This window comes from Octopus bimaculoides, chromosome 4 (assembly GCF_046866305.1).
Source record: "Octopus bimaculoides isolate indiv1 chromosome 4, ASM4686630v1, whole genome shotgun sequence".
In the NCBI taxonomy this organism is placed as follows: Eukaryota; Metazoa; Mollusca; class Cephalopoda; order Octopoda; family Octopodidae; genus Octopus; species Octopus bimaculoides.
The window spans coordinates 21368329-21389573 of record NC_142931.1 but is presented as its reverse complement, the minus strand read 5'-3'; the positions used below and the strand labels follow the sequence as shown (position 1 = coordinate 21389573).

Sequence of the window (21245 nt, the reverse complement as noted above, 5' to 3'; positions counted from 1 at the left end):
CCTTTGCATTTCTTTGGGAGGATTGTTGAGACTCCATCAGAGCCTGTGACTGAGTTTAAGCTCATTTCCTCAGTTTCTTCTATTTCTATGTAATGGATAATCGCTATGTCTTCTAGTGTAAAGCTGTGATGCTAAAGAACTCATCAGTCATAATTATTTGCAAGTGTCACAACAGAGGTGTGGAAACATTTTTGTATTGAACATTCAATATTTCACTTGTCCACTGGGGTTTGCAATCAGTGAGCTATTTTCTTCGAATATTGGCCCTATCTTGTACCGTACAGAAGCAGACACTTTTGCAAATCTATAGAAGGCTTTAGGGTTTGTCTTTACATTTCTTATAGCCTTCTTTTTCTATCCTTACAGTCTTCTTTTTCTGTCCTCTTCTTTTCATGGGAGTGTCTGAGTTCATCTTCAATCTCAAGCAACGTTTGTTTGAGATAGGATTCTTCACTATCTTTGACTAACACATCACTATTCTTTATTGAACCAGTGTATCTTTTACCTGTTTCAATCATTAAACTGCGACAATGCTGGGACACCGCATTAAAGAATTTTAGTCGAATGAATCGACCCCAGTACTTTTTTTAAAAGCCTGGTACTGATTCTGTAGATATCTTTGGCCGAACCGCTAGGTTACGGGGACAGAAACACACAAACACCGGTTTCAAACAGGCAGAGGGCAAACACAGGCACAAATAAACACACACACACACACACACACATATATACAACGGGTCTCTATAGAAATGCATGTATGTATGCATGTATGTGTATATATATATATATATATATATATATATATATATAGATAGATATATATATATATGCATGGATATATATGTACGTATGTATTTATGCATACATGCATGCAATGCATATATATATATATATATATATATATATATATATATATATATATATAAAGTTTGTATATGTGCCTCTGTGCGGAAATGTGTGTGTGTGTGTAATATACGCTTGTAAATGTATGATGTATTTTTAGAACGCATAAATATTCACACATGGGCACATAAAGAGATGGGGAATGATAAACATTAGTACATAGCAACAACCAGATATTTACGTGCAAACATACATACGTATTTACAAAAGAGTGCATATGATATTTTAATTGATAAAAACAATCAATTCTCTTTTTAATTTAATTTATAGCTAACATGTTTAACAGTAGCACTTCATTGTCGCCGAGGAAAGAGATGGAGGGAGAGAATCACACAGACGTATGCAGAAAAGGAGAGAGAGAGAAAGTGAGATAGAAAGAGAGAGAGGAAGAGAGAGAGGAAGAGAGAGAGAAAGAGAGAGACAGAGACAGACAGATCTGTTACAAATACACGTGTGCATTAGTTACAATATTGTATTTGGTTTCTTGCAAACGCCGAAGTATTGTGGAATGTTGCCAAACTACCGTTACTTTTAGTATATCCTGACCAATAGACTTAAAAAATTCTTGAACAGATCTAATCCTGTCCTGGTCAATTTACTATTTACTTGCATCTGTAGACGATGAATTGAAAACTTTTCGCTCTAAATGGCCGCCCTAGCACGTCTACATTTGATAAGTGTAAATATGTCTGACTGTTTCTGAGAATATGCTCATTGTTCATGCATTTTAGGGTGTAATGTTAAACATATGCTTAATGTTTCTCTTATCACCACTTCTGCAAGTACGGCGAAATCTATGAGTTACTGAGGCGACGCAATACGACCGAAATATTTTGGAGTTGTCTTCCGTACTAACCAAAATCATTAAAATATTATTAGTCATTGAGTTTGTTTTATCTTTCCTTGACATATAATTATTTACGATTAGCCATTGTTTTTAATGTTCGTTGTACTAAATATGAGTTATCTTATATATATATATATGTAGTATATGTATAAGCATATATATACATATATGGCACAGACGTGGCTGTGTGGATCTAGGTTCAGTCCCACTGCATGACACCTTAGGTAACTGTCTTCTACAGCCTCGGGCCGACAAAAGCCTTGTGAGTGGATATGGTAGACGGAAACTGAAAGAAGCCTGTCGTATGTGTGCGTGTGTATCAATGTGTCCGCGTCTTGGTGTCTGTATTTGTGCCCCCCATCACCGCTTGACAACCGGTGTTAGTGTGTTCACGTCTCCTTAACTTAGTGGTTCTTCAAAAGTCCGAAAGAATAAGTACTAGGCTTATGAAATAAGTCCCGGGGTCGATTTGTTCGACTAAAACCCTTGAAGGTGATGCTCCAGCATGACCGCAGTCAAATGACTGAAACAACTAAAAAGATAAAAGAGCATATATATATATATATATATATATATATATATATATATATATATATATATATATATATATATATATATACACACACACATATACACACTCACAAAAACATACATACTCACTCACAGACACATGCACATATGTAAGAATATAGGCTGAATCATTAAAAGAAAGACAGGCAAACATATAGTCAGACAGACGCATTTTGCAAATGCGATTATGCTCTAGTTTTATATTTATCAAGCTTTCCTCTTTTTTTCGTTCGAGTCCCATGCTGTTTGATATAGTAAGGTCCCCAAGTCTATCACCAACATTCGTAAACTTTTATGATCTTATCTTCAGCAGGATTAGAGCCAATATGATTAGAATTAGCGACGGTATTTGAATTTTCGATCGTTTGTGTTAAACATATTTTTATATATTAATACCCACAATTACAGTGTGTGTGTGAACGTATTATACATACATACATACACTCACACATACGCTCTCTCTCTCTCTCTCTCTCTCTCACACACACACACACACACACACACACACACACACACACACACACACACACACACATAAGCACAAAATATGGATTTGTAAGTGTGAAATATTTATATATGTAGGTTATATGAAAGAATGTCTATATACATCTGTATGAGTATGTGTGTGTTTGCGTGTGTGTGTGTGTGTGTTTGTGTGGTTTGTGTGTGTGTGTGTGTGTGTGTGTGTGTGTGTGTGTGTGTGTGTGTGTGTGTGTGTGTGTGTGTGTGTGTGTGTGTGTGTGTGTGCGAGAGAGAGAGAGAAATTATGTGTGTAAATTTGTATGTGTCAATATGTTTTTATGCACCAAAGTATATGTGAATGTGTGCGTGTTCATATAGTTTTTAGCAACCATTTCCGTTCTCTCGGCTATAATTACTGGCGTTAATGATTAATTCTTAATTAGCAAATGTTAATTTTATCTCGTTCTTTGAAAGAAAGGAAAAAAGCCTCACCAGTCAACCAGTGTCCTATTTGAATTATGTAGAAATGGGAAGTCCTCGCATATATATATATATATATATATATATATATATATATATATATATATATATATATATATACATACATTTGTACATACATATATATACATACGAACATACATACATACATTTATATATACATATACATATACATACATATATACATGTATATATATATATATATATATGTGTGTGTGTGTGTGTGTGTGTGTGTGTGTGTGTGTGTGTGTGTGTGTGTGTGTGTGTGTGTGTGTGTGTGTGTGTGTGTGTGTGTATGTATGTATGTATATATACAGATCCAGTATGTAATGCTTTATATACGAGATCGGAAAAAAGAAGAAAATAGAAATGGTACAAGGCAAAATTAATTAGATATTTATTAACTCCTACACACAACAGTGATAAACAGGATCAATTACGTGCCAATTAGGGAACCTCTGTGTGGTCGCTTGCTTTGCAAGAAAGAGAAGTGAAATATCCGTCTAATAACAGACAATAGTTTTTGATAAATGATAAGAGTCTCAGGAAAATGTGGTCCCGGATAGACAGAAACACAGGAAGGTCATGGCTTGAGTACCTTCCATTATGGGTTAACTTAATCAAATGCTAAGCAAAAATAATAATTAGTGGATCAATTGCATGCCAATGATGGAGTTTTTATGTGGTAGTTAATGCAGCTCGAAGTAGCAGCCAGGTTGCACGGGCCGACCAAAGCCTTGTGAGTGGATTTGGTAGACGGAAACTGAAAGAAGCCCGTCGTATATCTGTATATATATGTGTGTGTGTGTGTGTGTGTGTGTGTGTGTGTGTGTGTATGTGTGTGTGTGTGTGTGTGTGTGTGTGTGTGTGTGCGTGTGTATGTTTGTGTCTGTGTTTGTCCCCCCAACATCGCTTGACAACCGATGCTGGTGTGTTTAGCGGTTCGGCAAAAGAGATCGATAGAATAAGTACTAGGCTTCCAAAGAATAAGTCCTGGGGTCGATTTGCTCGACTAAAAGGCGGTGCTCCAGCATGGCCGCAGTCAAATGACTGAAACAAGTAAAAGAGTAAGCTTTCTAAACTAATTTTTATTACAGGAAAAACTACGCCCTGGCGTGTTTCCTAGAACACAACTATTTTCTCAATCCGTGAACACATCATCTGTCGACCCATCCAATTCATCCTTCATAAATCACTCCGTTTCCTTTTCCACTTTCTTCTCCTTTATACTCTTCCTTTCTCCTTATATACTCTTACATACCCTTATTTCCTCGCCGCTTAATTAACTTTACACAAGTAATATTTTACAAATTTAAGTCTATCTTTAAAATCTGAAAATTCGAGATATATATAACCTTTGTAATGCTGAAACTTTTCAGCTTTAATACATTTTGAAATTACTCCCAGAGTTCTTTGTATTTGTTGCAGTCTGAGCTCCTGTACAATAAGTTTAATGTGCGCGCGTGTGTGTGTGTGTGTGTGTGTGTGTGTGTGTGTGCGCGCGCGCGGCGCGCGGAATTTATTAATAGTATCTAGGACATATAACCTAGAGTGACCAGTATTATGTATTTGAAGAGCCAAGATGAAAAAAGTGTATGTTAATATAGAAGATAAATTCTTGATTTATTGAAATTGTGCTTGCTCCTATTGGCAGTAGAATAATCGGTTGGTGACTATTGAGATGCTCTCTCCTTCTCCAGATGAGACGAAGAGATAATCTCGAGAGTCAAGAGATAATCTCGAGAGTCAAGAGATAATCTCGAGAGCTAAGAAGATATAATTTCGAAAGCTAATAATTCTTTAAAACTACACACCATTAAAATAAAAGACAGAATGATTATCTTTGGAAAAGCAGATCTATGTAAATGTGTTTCTGCTTAGAAACAACGATTTCCCAATCTTCTCTCCAGCAGAAGGAAATCACTCAGAGTGGTCAGTGATATATATTTGAACAACAAACACGAACAAGGGTATATTAAATATTATACAAGATCAATTCTTGAATTATTAAGGTATTTGTCTGCTTCCAGAGCAGGTATAATAATTGCTTGGTGGAATAATTGGGACAATCCTCAAATGGCAAAGTGGGGGATCTCAAGAACCAAGAACTCTCCAAAATTGTGAGTCATTAAACGAACAGTCTGATTGCCTAGAGACGAGAACTATTAACAAGCGTTCCTGTCTCAATCAGTGCCATCAGCACACCAGTTGCCCTCTCTTGTTCCAACAGAACGAGAGGAAGAGAGTAAGGTGCCCCCAAACCAGAGACCAGGCTTGAATACTACAGCAAATGGGACTCTGCTAACGGCATCGAAGACACTGGGCTGGAACACAGATTATGTCTATCATTCATGTAGACCATGGTGGGATTTTTATTCAAAACGAACTGACGCGAAATAAATATGATCCATCCATTTTATGTTCTATTTTCAAATCTTAACTGAGTTAATATTTATTTCACACGGAATGTACGGAATACCAATAACATGCAGGTTTTGATTTAATCGATTATGCACATATCAAATACAAATTGGTGATTTTGTACCAAGATTATATACCTTTATTATCGTAGTCAAAATGGTGATAAGATAGGACAACTAATATGCTGATGATGTCTATTGAGGCGGAAGCACCTGTTCACAGCTGCCCTCTTGCTACCAGACAATTTTTTCGTTAATGGTACACTCAGTTTTGGAACATTCTTGATTCTTGAGTCTAGCTCTCCATCTCATTTAAAGACGGTCCCAATTTTGCCACCAAGCGATTATTCTACCTTTTATAGAAGTTGATAAAATTTCAATAAATCAAGAATTTATCTTGTATGTTAATATAACCTTATTCGTTTCGATTGCTCAAATAGATACCAATGGGTACCCCGAGTTATAGCTCTTCCTTCAATTTCGTTTCATTTATGCAAATTACCTCAAATAGAATAAATACATAAATGCATTCTGTTTTATTGTGCCTGAGTAAGAATATTCTCCTCTAAACGATGCTTATTTCGCAGCTTATGATAAGGGAAATTTATTAAGTATATCCCAGTTGTTGTTAAGCCCTAGTCTATTCTGATTAACCAGACATATATGTCAGACCTTTCAAACAGAGAGTATTTCGGAAATTTAATGATATCAATGAGTACATAATCTAACGTATTCTATATTTAAGACTTCACAGAATCACTTGAGGGAGATTTTACTGCTACTTTTAGCTAGCAACGCGTCTAGGTAAACACTCCTTCATTGTCTAGAAAGGTACTAGTAATATAATGTGGTTTATTGTAATTCATAAGTGTTGTCTGCGACAAAAGGATTTATTTCTAATCAAAAGAAATATATCTTCAAATATTACATTTACAACTCCATCTGCTAGGTCGCCATTTTCCATACAAACTAATGATGCCTGGATCACGATATAGCAACGTGTTGAATGGAAAATCGTGATGAAAGGAATCGGTGTCAAGGAAATTGAATGTATATGTGTGTTTATACATATACATGCACATACAATTATATACATATGCTAATACACGCACACACACACAGATTTAAATACATGTATTCATATGTATTTATATATATATCTGTATGTATGTATGTATGTATGTATGTATGTATGTATATGAGTGTGTGTGTAGGTATATATGTTTATGGATATACACATACACATATACATATGTACTTTTATCTATCTATTATTTCTTTCTCCCCCTCTCTCTCTCTATTGATATATATATATATATATATATATATACATATATGTGTGTGTGTGTATATACATATATATATATATGTATGTGTATGTATGTATGTATATACATATACATATATACGCATATATATGCAAATGTATGAATATGTATATGTGTGTGTGTGTAGAGAGAGAGAGAGAGAGAGAGAGGAGCACCGACAGAAAGACAGGTAGATACGTAGATCGATCGATCGATCGATAGATAGATAGATAGATAGATAGATAGACAGTTGTATATGGAAATATTTACACACACATATATGATCATATACACATACACACACATATGAATGCGCGCACACACACACACACACGCGCGCACACACACGCGCGCACACACACGCGCGCATACACACACGCGCACACACACATTTGTATGTATATATGTAAATATGTATGTATGCATGCATGCATGCGGGTATCCCCAGTGTTACAGAAACGTTGCGTTATCTTACACTTCAGATCATGATGCAGAGAAATTTAAAGGTGGAATGTTTGGATTTAAACATTCCACTTTTAAATTTCTCTGCATCATGATCTGAAGTGTAAGATTTTTTTCTAACTTGATGACGGAGGCTCGGCTTATCCAATGTCTGTTTGCTTCCATTGCGCCCTACATATTCTGGTTAACTTCATCTACCAGCATTATGAGGGATTTCCGATCCTCCAGAAACAGCTTATTTTTTTAACCCTTTAATTTTATCTGTCATTTGTACTCTGCGTAAGTTTGATCTATCAATATCTATATATTTATACTTGAATATTCATCGTATGAAAGTCTTCAGTCTTTGCTTTCTTTCTATTTGCGTGTATACATACATACATACATACATACAAATAGATATTGTATATCAAAACAAGATGTATTTAATTTGTTCATCCGCATAATTGCTTTCATATCCTCTCATCTAGATTCCCCTTATAGCCACTCTTTACCCCGCAGAATTGGTCCCTGTAAAGGCATCGGAATCTAAGTTTGAATCATTTGGGCGCTACTAGGCTGGCTGCAGAATTGGTCTCATGTAAAGACATCGGAATCTAACCTTGAATCATTTGGGCGCTCCTAGTCTGACTGCAGAATTGGTCCCATGTAAAGGCATCGGAATCTAAGTTTGAATCATTTGGGCGCTACTAGGCTGGCTGCAGAATTGGTCCCATGTAAAGGCATCGGAATCTAAGTTTAAATCATTTGGGCGCTACTAGGCTGGCTGCAGAATTGGTCCGTTGTAAAGACATCGGAATCTAACCTTGAATCATTTGGGCGCTCCTAGTCTGACTGCTGTTGTTCTTGTTTTTATTGTTGTTGTGCTTTGGTCTCAATTCAAACCTGATTTAGGGTTTACGGTATCTATGATTAAAAGCAACCAAATCAAGATGGCCATCCTATCCTTTAAGGGATACGTAAGTCAACATTATTCAAAGTGTCATTTCGTTTCCTAAATTTCAAAGAGGGACAGATTTTATTTCTAGCTAATCGAGCGAATACAGTTCCTTTAGCGGATCATGCTTTTTGTGTTTACACTTGGCAAAAACAGTCTTATAGTTATCTTGTGGATAGCATCGTATATTGCTTTAGCTTGAACATGCTACAATGAGAAGTAATAAGTGAATAATTTAGGAATGCTGCTGATCACATATGTACATGTAAACATATATTTATGTGCATGGTTTGTATAATATGAACCAATATGCCTTGATTCATGAATGTGTGTGCGTGTGTGTATATGCACACACACATATATATACATATATATATATGTACATATATATATATATATATATATATATATATATATATATATATATATATATATATATATATATATATATATATATATATATATATATATGTTCATATATATAGGTTATGAGAGGAAATGGTGTCAAGAAGACCCAAAGATGTCAAGTAATGCTGAGTAAGTGCTATGGACAGACTATAGTTAAGCTCCAGGTTCGGTGATTATGCGAATGAGGAGTCCAACGTAAGTCATATATCAGCATGCGTATATATATTAAAAAAATTTACAGAATGAGATAAAAATCCAAGACTGTGAAAAATTTCAGAACACTAACCAGTACACTTTCCCTCTCTTCATTTCTTTATTATCTCTCTCCCCGCTTTTCATTTTTTTTTTCTTTTCTTTTTTCCTCTCTTCCTGTTTTTGATTTGACCTTACAAACACATTCCCAACTTTTAAGTCACTTCAAAACAAACCCTCGATTCAATAACACCGTTTACAAACTCTATGCTTGGAATGACCAATTTTAAATACTATTGGAACTTACTCACAAGGTTCAGGAATCTTATATATATATAGGTTATGAGAGGAAATGTTTCAATAAGACCCAAAGGTGTCAGGTAATGCTGACTATATATACCATAGGAATATATATATATATCATTCTGCCTAAATAATGGACCTGCAGATACAATATCCCTGCATATATCACGTCTATTTTCATTCCTCCACTTCACTCTCTATTTCATATCTTATCTAGAATAACTATTGCTTAACCATTTTCTCACACCGTCTCCGATGAAGGGATATATAAAATATCCCTGAAACAGCTGTAAGGCCTTCTATTTATCAATGTTCTGAAATCTTTCACAGCCTTGGATTTTCATCTCATTCTGTTAATTTTTTATGTATGTATGTATGTATGTATGTATATATATGTATGTACATTCGCCATGCTGGACCGCTGAACTCTACACGTTTTTTTTTTTCATTCTCTCTCTTTTTATTTCCACTTATTCTTTTCTGTTGAAGAGCGTAGACTCGAAATGTAAAAAGACGTTTTCATATTTCCCGAGCGTCAAACCAATACACTTGTTTGTTGTTCATATGCTTGTCTTCGTCTTTTGTTTTTCTATAAATTTCAACTATATATACACACGCGTGCGCGCGCGCATATACATGTTCTCTATTTTTAATTATTTGAAATCTTCGTGAAAGAAGGAGCTGGTTTCTACGCCATATGCCCGTGGAGGGTATATCAGCCGAAACGTTGTGTTAACAACAAACAAGATGAGGACAAATATCCGTCAAATGTAAATAATGTAAATAATGTAAATAATCCCTCATCTCTTAAATATAGAACTGTAAGAGAAAACTAGTAGTTATGGACTAGAAAATAATGTGATAAAGAAATGTAATTCTAAAAACAGGGACGCCTATCCTCCGGGAAATATATGCCTTCATAAAAACGTGATATACAAATGTACAGCAGATGCATTTGTATATGTTGGTGCAACCGCGTGTTACTTCAATGATCGATATTGTAATCTTGTGACGTTTAAAAGCATTAACAAGAGATACTGCACGTCACTCGCTGACCTGATCTGGAATTAAAAGGAAGGAAAAGTACAATATAGTATAACATGGACGGTGATAAAAAAAAATGTATACCGTGCAATATCTTTTCAAAATCATTTAATCTCTGTACTGGGGAGGCACTATGTATTTTAATGTGTACAGATAAACTTAAAAATAGGTACCCTGAAATAGTTACTAGATGCAACCACAGGTTAAAATGCTCATTTTTTCAGTTTGATAAAAACAACTAATATCTAGAACTTTATCGATGGAATCTGCTTATTTATTTTATTTTATTATATGGTAATTGTTTCGGTAGTTCTTTTTTTAATAGTGAGAATGCGTGTAAGAAGTATATATGTTTGTATACATAAATAGATACGTGTGTGTATAAAGATAATTATATACTCAACTTTGCATGTAGGTTAGACTTTGAAATCTGCGTATATTAATAATGTAAATAGTAAAAATAGTAAGAACGTAAGTGTGTATGTGTGCATATCTAGATACATGTGCGTATATGTATATAAGACCAAATTTACTACTTTGTATATGGGTAAATGAAAGAATATGTATGAATGCGAGGGAGAGTTTACCTACTAACTTATTTACATTATTTACATTATTTACAGTTGATGGATATTTGTCCTTATCTTGTTTAGCGTACCTAATCGTTTAGATCACCTGTGAACTAAACCCCCATATACATATATATATATACAAAAATATGTGTGTGTGTGTGTGTTTTAATATATGTGTATATGTATATGCGACATAATCTATATTTTATGGTTCCATGATATACGTATGTATGTATGTATGTGTGCGTATGTATGCTTGCATTGTACATATGAATCAGTATACTTTGATTTATATGTATACATATACATACGTGGTATATGTCAATATGTAATAAAGGCGCATGTCCTAGTGATTAGGTTGTTGCATCCACGATCGCAAGAACGGGGTTTTAATTCCTGAACTGGGTGGTGCGTTGTGTTCTTCAGCAAAACAATTCATCTCACGTTGCTCTGTGATCACTTCAACACCTGACGTGTAATACACCGTGCACTTGTTCAGGCAACGTTGATTTGATGCAGGGGCTGAGCTAATGCTGAGTACAAACATTTGATTACTATAAACAAATAATTTCTGCAGGCTGTTCGGCAAAAAAATTACAGAACCGTCTTTCTCGGACTACGAAAGATCATCACAGTCTCCACGATCCTCATCATTGTCGTCGGTGGTGGCGTCGTCATCCCTTCCCCACCATCATCATGTCAATATGTATGTAGACAAATTTGAAGCAGTTACTTACATAACTAGGTGCTCCAATAATTAGAAGTATAAATCTAAAGTTACAGTCCGGATGAAGTATCTGAAAATTTTTCATTAATCCTACGTTTTCTTTTTTATACTTATTTTTAAACTTTGTGCCACCTTTTTTTTTTTTTTTTTTGACAACCAATTTCTACAGTTGTGCACACTTTCATTTTTATATCCCAAATCATTATGTCTGGTCTGTTAGGCTTCTATTTTAAAGAGATTTTGAAAAAAAGCATTAAATAAGTATTTGTTCATATTATGAGTATACTCTCTTCATTTATGTAATTCTTATATTTTTATCTTCAGGATAATCATATCTACGGATTATCTTATATATTAGTTTGAAAACGGCATCAAGCCTCCGAAGTAGTTAGTATCATGATGACGTTTTCAGACAGTTACTTATGATATAGGCGACTTCTTCGGTTTTAGCTCTATAGAACCAGAATCAGTTATCGCATGCTTCCCTATTCTTTTTGTACATCAGTTATTTTCTCTCGTTATTCGTAGTCTCCTTCAAAAGGAGAGCTCATTTAAATGTGATTGGTTCAAGACTATCTATATTGTCACTTTCAAGATTTCTGGCAACATAGCAGTACATGGACTTCTGCTCACTGGTTGAGGGCTTTTCATTTGCTATATTTATGTTTGTCTGTTTGTATGTTGTTGCATATACATGTATGTATTCAAATATTTAACCACTTTCTCTATATGTTTCCTTTCACTAAATTCGCTCTTTACGTATATTAAGAACATATTTCAATATATATCAATGTAAATATGAATGTGTATAAATATATCATTTCATATGCGTGTATTATGTATGCATTAATCTGTTTATGACAGACAGACAGACAGACAGACAGGTAAATAGATAGATAGATAGATAGATAGATAGATAGATAGATAGATAGATACCCACATCTGTATATATGTATGTGTATATATATATATATATATATATATATATATATATATATATTCAAAATGTAGCTACATGTGGATCATTGGCGATTTTTTCTTCCGTCATCCTTTTCTCTTGGACTTTCGTCTGTCTCCTGTTTCTGAAGAACAGCTTTGCTCGAAACGTAAAACTACCTTTCTTTCTTTCCTTGAGCGTCTGGTAATATTTTGCAAGTACCACGTCCTCGCGGTGTTGTTTTTTGCTTCTTGGGGAGGGGTTAATTATATATATAAATATATGTACAAGTGACTAGACAAACAAAAGAAGGGTACTCATCACATTTATTGCGAGTTACATGTATACATCAAAACCATTTGATTCAAACTCCTTGGTACTCTGAGTTTCAAGCGCGTCGCTAGTCTTCGGCCAAAGACTAACGACACGCTTGAAACTCAGAGTACCAAGGAGTTTAAATCAAACTGTTTTGATCCATACACACACACACACATATATGTATGAATGTATGTCTATGTATATGTATATGCGTGTGTGCATATATATATATATATATATATATATATATATATATAAAGAAAACATATCATTTTCTGATTGAATGTATTGCTTTCACTGTTGAAGAGCTAAGAAGTCTAGAAACTAGTCAGACCGCCTCGTTTTTACCCCTCTTTTTCTGTTCACTATGACAAAAACTGCGATGTAATCATTTAAAAAAATTTGTTCAAGGGTAGAATAAAATTGTATATTTTTGAGAATATGTACTTATACATCATATACATACATGCATCTCTCTCTCTCTCTCTCTCTCTCTCTATATATATATATATATATATATATATATATATATATATATGTATGTATGTATGTATGCATGTATGTAAGTATGTATATATATATATATATATATATATATATATATATGTATGTATGTATGTATGTATGTATGTGTGTATGTATGTATGTATGTATTATGTATGTATAAATAAGTTTGCGTATATATGTAAGTGCGTATATATTAGTACACAATCACGCATGAATATATACATACTCAGTATATATATACGTAACTCCAGCATTTCAGGGCAGAATACACTAACGCGTATATACGTACACGCACACGCACACGCACACACACGGACATAGGCATACAGACACTCGCGCACACACGCACACGCACTCATGCACACAGACATATGCATGCAAGCACACACACACACACACACACACACACACACAGACACACACACTACCACACGTGAAACCTGCACAGCTGTTGCTGAAAATATTTCCAGTTCATCAATTACACAGCACTCACTGTTGTAATGTGATGTATAACGTACAGCTAGTAACGCCCACGCCTTGCATTGCTAATGTGTGCAGTAGCAAACCTTGACAGAAATACTGTATAGAATATGTGGTGCCTTACGTATTTATTTATTTATTTATTTATTTATTTATTTATTTATTTATTTGTTTATTTATTTGTTTTTTTTTTATTTTTAACGTTCGTATTGTCGTTTTGCTTAAGTCTGTCTTTATCGATTTCGTTGTTCAGCATATTTTCTGCTTTTGTTTTTCTTTTCTTTTATTTGATATGAGCTGTGTGTGTGTGTGTGCGTGTGTGTGTGTGTGTGTGTGTTTGTGTGTGTTTGTGTGTGTTTGTGTGCGCGCGCGCATATGTGTCTGTCTGTCTGTGTCTGTGTGTCTATGTACTTGTGTGTGTGTGTGTGCGTGTGTGGAATAACGAATCGCCTCCAAGCCTTCTTTATTTTTTGCTGAAGTTTTTTGCGTGTGTTTCTGTGTCTCGATTGAAAGGAATGAAGCGGCGGAGGTAAACATTTGATATTAGGTGATCTCGTTGCTTTATAGTTCATAGCATAAATAAAGAACTTCTGGCAAGCAGACAACGATATATGGTCAGTCGCAGAAATATTTAAGCCTATTTTGATTATCGACAAAGGTAAAAGTATGTTAGTGTCAAGGTATTTAATGCATGGAGAATTTTAAATGCTAACTACAAATAATTCTGCGGTGAGAGACAACTGAACAGCAACAACAACCTCAACAACAAAATAGCCAATGATTAATTATATTTTATTATATTTTTAATAACTCATGCTTTAAATATATATGATATATGAAAACCTGCATCCAAAACAGTATTTTTTTATCATCAGTCTCAGAAAATATTTCAGTAAGAATAGCTTCTAACTTTCTGCCAGGCTCAAGCAAGACCAACAATGGTATACCCGTCAGACATCTGGAACAGTGATGCTGCTCTATATACACGCACAAACTGACCCCCATCTAAAAAAGATCATGTGCCACTCACATCCCCAACAGACTGCATCTTCACTCTTCCAAAATGATCGCTACTACTGCTCTTAAGTAACTAGTTACACACTACTTTCGTACAGATACAGTCTCTCGTCAACCATACTGTTTCATTTAGGGTCAACATTAAAAACTTCGATCAATTCTCTTTATCGAAAACGTAAATAATAATATGACTGGAGAAAGAACCTTGGTGTAGCGTGCTGCTCTCTCACTTCCGGTTGTTATTTACAGTTTCAATGTGTTGAACTGGAATACGAGCGAAATAAGGAAGATTGATAGGAAAATCCGTAAACTGCTGACTTGCAATAATATGCACCATCCAAAGGCAGACGTAGATCGTCTTTACCTACCCAGAGCTCAAGGAGGTCGAAGCTTGATCCAATTTGAAATCTTTTACAAAACTACCTCAATTGGACTGGCAAAATATCTTGAAACAGCTAATGACTGGATGCTAAAGCTCGTTGAAAACTACGAAAGACGTATGAAGAAGAGTAAAAAATTTTCAAGTGGGTTTATGCATAATACCCAGGTTGAACAGCATGATGGAAGTGCGGCAGTTGTAGTTGCAAAGAAGGAGAAATCAATGGCAAAGCAAAATGCGTTTGAACAATTAGCTGATAGGTGGGAACAAAAACCTCTGCATGGCAAATATGTGGCCCGTAGCAAACAAGCTGATGTAGACCAGAAGCACACCTTTTAGTAGCTACAGAGCTCAGGGCTAAAGGCAGAGAGTGAAGGCTTTGTCTTAGCAGCTCAACTATCAAGCCAATGTGATGAAAAATGTTGTAAACACGGAGTGCCGATATTGCAATGATGGGATTGAAACAGTCCACCACCTAATCTCTGGGTGTAAAGTTTTAGCGCTGTAGGGTACAAATGAAGACATGGCAGAGTTGGCCAATATCTACATCGGATAATGTATCGGTATTATAAAATCAAAACTGCTGACAAATGGTACGAGCACCACCCTGAGGCTGTAACTGAAGTAGAAAATGTAACTATTCTTTTGGACTTCCCAGTATGTACAGACCGGACCATCAAAGCTAATAAACCAGATATTGTAGTGAAAGACTAAAGCAATAAAGTCTGTTTATTGATTGACGTGAGCATACCTTGTAACAATAATATCTTGGCAAAAGAATTTGATAAGCTCAGAAAACAAAGATTTGCTAATCGAAATCAAAAAGATGAGGCATCTCAAGACGGTTACAATACCAGTGATTGTAGGAGCACTTGGAATGATCAAAAAAGGAAATGAAAATTATCTAAGAATGATCTCTGGCTTACCGTCCATGCAGGAAGTGCAAAAGATTGTTTAAACAGGTATATCACACGTATTGAGAAGCGCATTGTCACTGTGAATTCACTTTCCCTTTTTCCCTTTTATTTTCTTTGTTTACTTTTTTATTATTTGTTGTTTCCTTTTTCTCTCTGTCTTTCTTCTCCTTTTTCTCTACCACATGACTTTGTAAATGAGCAATCAGGTGTGTTTATTTTAATGGCCTACCATTATATACAGTGCGTTTCTTCGCCCTAGGTGTCAGGAGGACACTCGGCAAGAAATGGAAACAGAATTGAAAGCAGATGATAATGAAAGTAGTGACAGTAATAATAATAATAAATGCCCTGATGCAGTACCAGGCAATGGCTCTCATGCTTCTGATCTTAACTGATTGGAAGTGATATCATGTACATGTTTCCTTTTGATATAAAAGATGGACTACCATAAATATTCTGCTCAATACCACAGATTCGCTTGTCAGTTGCTTGACCATAACCAATTGTGCATGTCCTTTAGTGGCTGACGATATGTGCATTTCTGATCACGAGCAGGAGTAGTGGGGAATTTGGCAGGTGGTGGGGATAATTCATTTCTAGAAACATGAGTGCTTCGTTCACCATCCTTAAACAACCCTTATGCAGGAACCTTTCGAACGGGATGGGCTACTCGACCTGAAGAAAATTCTAACTGGGCCTCACCTGCAAGGTCATGCGCTGTTTATCTTGATATGAAGTCACCATGTCATGCACATATGGTTGTGGTGCATGTGCTTGGTGTACTCTTATGAAACGGGTAGTCATGATGGGTATATTGGGCTTTGTACATTTTATCCCAGCGTCACTTTTATGGCATGCGCTGATCTTTCATTCAGTGACGACAATGATGATGATGATTTCTTTAATTAGCCACAGGGTCAAATAATAATCATTCCCACTATAGGCGCACGGTCTGAAATTTGGGTGGAGGAGGGGTGCTAGTTGATTACATCGGCTCCAGTGTTCGACTGATGCTTACTTCAACGACCCAAAATGAAAGGCGAAGTCGACCCTAGCGGAATTTGAACTCTAATCTTGAAGCCAAACGAAATGCCGCTAAGCATCTAGTAACACTAATACTAGTATTAGTATTTTTTTTTTTTTTTACTTAGTACAGCATAGTACAATTACGATAGGGCTTCATATATGCAATATAGTGCGTTGAAAAACTTTGATCTGCTGAGATTATCCTAGCAATTGGTCAATAAAATTCCCTCTACGATGTCTAAAATGAAAAATTAACAGGCAAGAAAGATAATTCCAATAAGATCAGTTGACCGAATTTTTTGGATAATGTAGAAAGTGCTGAGTGGAGTGGAGTGGATCTGGACTTTAAAATCAACTGGTGTCAATAAGGAATATATTTCCATATTATGATACCTCCTCAATGAAACATTTTACACTCTGTACACAAGTATTTGATTGATTTATACGCATACACCACACATGCGTACACATATATATGCGTGTGTATATGTATGTGTGCATGTATATATATATATATACATATATATATATATATATATATATATATATACATACATAGCTATGTATATACACACACATGTACATAAATACTTAAATATAAACATGCATAGGTACTTACATACATACACACATATATACGTACATACATACATACATACATAGATACATACATACATACATACATACATACATACATACATACATACATACATACATATATGCATACACAAATACGTACGTACGTACCTTTACAATAATAGAAAGAACCCAACCAATTGGGAAATTAGAGTTACAAGTCATTAAAGGCACTGAGAAGATGTGCAAAATATTCCAGAAGTCTTAGCATGCCATAACAACATATACACACGTACAGACATGGAAATATATATGTGTGTATGTATGCATAAGTCAAAATATATAGAGGCAAACATGCAGTAGCATCTACGCTTGCTGACATTTATGCGTGTACACACTCGTACAAACATACTTGCTTACATAAATACTTATGCACATGCATGCATTTATAAATGCATGCATTCGTGCATACACACACGAAAACTGGAGTAAGAAACACTCTGCATACTACAAAGAGGCTATGCTTGGGTATGTTTCTTTTAAACTGCAAAAAGATGATAGTATTAGCATGGAGTATAATCTTTCTGGGTTCGTGGCCGCCAAATAACGTCATATATTAGGGGCTAAGCTTTTACAATCCAAGAGCAAAATATCTGGACAGCGAAGCCCTCCGACTTCGTAATGAGGCGTGTGCTATTTCGGAATTTCTCTCTCCTACAGGGACATCTAAACAAAGACTAGATGAAATTAAGTCTACTAAGTCCTTTGACAGGTTTTATTTTCAGCCTGCAGAATGTCTAATGAAAACCAAATTCCTTACCAAGCAGGTTTGGTAAGGTTGCTGATTTAGACGCCGACCGCCCGACCTTTCGACAGGTTGTACTGGATTACATGCTACCAGTAGCCCTAAGAATGACCTGATATACATACATACACACACACACACACACACACACACACACACACACACACACACACACGCACACACACACACACACATACATACATACATACATACATACATACATACATACATACATACATACATACATACATACATATTCCAAGGAGACAGCCTCTCTGTGATGTTGTCTATACTTTCTGTAAACCCCTTGTCATTCATGTGATGGAAGTCTGATGGATATCTCACTGGTTCACAAGGAAACAGAAATACCAAAATTACACATTGTTTCTCTGTAGATGAATTAAAACTTTATGCAAAGAATATGCATGAGATGGAAAAGAGCCTTGACCTAGTTACAACATTCTCAAACGATGTAGAGTTGGAGTTTGGTCAAAATATGGTTGTGAAAAGGGGAAAAACTACAAACCGGACTAATAATATCTTCATCAATGATTTGACTGTTTCCCCTGTATCTGACGAGGAATTTTACAGGTAACTGGTGGATGAAAATATATCTTACAATGGCACTTGTAACAAAACACGTATCACTAAGGAATATTACAGCCGAATAAAGAAAATTTGGACCTCAGAACTCTTTCCATTCAATAAAACAGTGGCCCGCAATGTGCTTGCAGTACCAGTACTCATACCAACATTTACCTAAGTTATACATAGCTTCGGACCAAACATAGCCCGCATCTATGAACAGAATCTTTGAAAAAGTATATCAGTAAAGACATAACAAACTACTATATTTCAATATAGTTACACACAAAAAGATATATATTGCTACATCCTCTATATGCACAAAAAAAAAAAAACCCACAACATAGAACCTCCGAAATAGCCACAAATGATTGGTCTCACAATTGTTGATAATTTGTGATGACACTCACACACATGTAATACTATAAAAACTGAAATGTAGTGACTGTACTTTTTCTTCTCTGACAGAATATTCTTTAACCTTGATCACTTACTGGTTCTCTACAAAAACTCTTCAACTGTTTTGGAAGTACTAATACTAGATACCCTTATAGCCTAGATCACACCCACAAAAAGTCGTTCGGTTAATTGGCAGAGAAGCACTAACACAAATGCTACAACCACTGGCCCGCAAACTTGCTGATTCAGCTTTCTGCATCTCCTACAATCAACACAACCATCACTGAAAAAGGGAGCTACAACCCCTTATGAGCTTAACAGATACTCTCGTCACTCTCTTCCTCAAGTCATACCGATTGTTTCTGTCTCATCTCACATATCCTATAATAAGCCGTATATTCCTTACTAATCCAAATTTGCAGCTTTTAGAAATTCATTTCTTATCCACAGACGTCTTTCGACGTCTGTGGAGAAGAAATGTGAAGTATATTATGGTAAAGAAAACTTAGCCTATCCATTATGATGCAGTTTTCACAGTATCACATGGATATGCACTTCATATTCGAGGCTCCGACGAATCTTTAGAATGTTATTCAGGTACTCAACTATGAGTCCAGAATAGCAGAAACAGCTGTGAGCTAATGAAGTTCATAACATAACCAACGTTTTCTTTCGTCGTCTCTTTTTCTCATGAACTAATATGTATGTATGTTTGTATGTAAGCTATTAGTAATAAAGGGGCTGGGATGAACCGCCCAAAAATTCATTTCGTGTAGACGACACACGCTAGAAAGCATCGAAATTCTATATCGGTTAACTAAATTTCGTCAGCACCGGCGGATGATACTACTGTAGTGTGACATCACCGTGCTGCCGTTCATCAGTAGTAGGAAGCTAAGCACTAAATTCCAGACAAAAAATCTCTCAAGCCTAGAATAATACTGAATAAACAGCCAGTGATATCGTGAAAAGCTATAATGTAAAATAACTATCAGCGACATAAGCAACCTTTATAACGAATATTAATTAGCAAATCCAACCTAACCGGGATGTGTTGTTTATGACGTCGTAAACTGCAGTGAACGTCACGAAAATTCATTTCTTGTAGAGGACAAATGCTAAATAGCATCGAAGTTCTATATAGGTTGACTAAATTTCCTCAGCACCGGTGGATGGCACTACTGTATCACGTGATCTGGTCAGTATTATTCTACATGGGTCTGATTGAGTTTCTGTCTGGCATTCGGTGTTTGGCATCCTAGTGATGATGACCCGCAATACGGTGAAATCACGTGATACAGTTGTGCCACCCGCCGGTACTGGCGAAATTTAGTCAACCGATATAGAATTTCGAAGCTTTTTAGCATTTGTCGTCTACACGAAATGATTTTTGAGGACGTTCATCGCAGCCTACGGCGTTATAAGAACATCCAGGTTAGATTGGATGTGTTAATTAATATGCATATATGTATGATATTCTTAAATTAGAAATTATAAATTATATGTAAAAATTGTTTTTTGTTAAAGTAAATCAACATAGACCTGATGGAGGGAAATTTCTGTGTTAGCGCTTTTCGCTGTTTTCAAAATTTCAAACGGGCGTTTGTTGAGGAATTTTTAAATATCCTTAAAAATATTTAATTTAAG

At 35.4% G+C, this 21245-nt stretch overlaps 1 protein-coding gene across 9 annotated transcripts in view; it reads right to left on the bottom strand.

Moving 5' to 3' along the window:
* The window catches only part of LOC106876310 (uncharacterized), a 345615-nt gene that overhangs the window by 125466 nt on the left and 198904 nt on the right, over positions 1–21245 (bottom strand). For 2 of the 9 annotated variants that reach the window (XM_089350469.1, XM_089350461.1), the window contains one exon: positions 9745–10370. The exons of the other annotated variants lie outside the window; for them this stretch is intronic. The gene's annotated coding sequence lies outside the window, so the exon portion shown is untranslated. Of the gene's footprint in view, positions 1–9744; positions 10371–21245 lie in introns of those variants that run through there. 9 annotated transcript variants of the gene reach the window in all.